The sequence below is a fragment of the Pteropus alecto genome, unplaced genomic scaffold (genome assembly GCF_000325575.1).
Source record: "Pteropus alecto unplaced genomic scaffold, ASM32557v1 scaffold114, whole genome shotgun sequence".
Taxonomy (NCBI): domain Eukaryota; kingdom Metazoa; phylum Chordata; class Mammalia; order Chiroptera; family Pteropodidae; genus Pteropus; species Pteropus alecto.
Genome location: NW_006435793.1, coordinates 1,553,334 through 1,553,791, shown reverse-complemented (window position 1 = coordinate 1,553,791; position 458 = coordinate 1,553,334).

Genomic DNA, 458 nt, shown 5'->3' with positions numbered 1-458 from the left:
TTTTTCTATATCCAGCTTGGGGCTGGGAAGAGGAACACTGATAACATTATTAACTGAAGCTCATACACCATGTTCAGATTTCCTTAGGTTTAGCAGTCTCTGCCCTCGGGAGCTCACAGCCTAGGGGGAGACACATCCCGCAAATTAAAACACAAAACAAAACAAAACTCCGCGATGAACCCAGCATAGGAGGGTTGGCCGTTGCAAGTAGCATGGAGTCCCAAAAGAAAAGGGGCCTATTTCAGCCTTGGACTGACCTAACTCCTATCCACAGCCGCCAAAATCCCTTGTGACAGATGCATTCTTTTGTTGTTCATGGAAAGGAAACAGTTTTTTAGGAGCTCCTCCGCAAAGGTGGGGAAGGGAACTCAATCAGCACAAGGATGTCAGCACAGAGAACAAGGGTGGGGAAGGCGGGGGACCCCCGCGCGCCCCGCCCCGAGCCTCCGGGGAGGCCG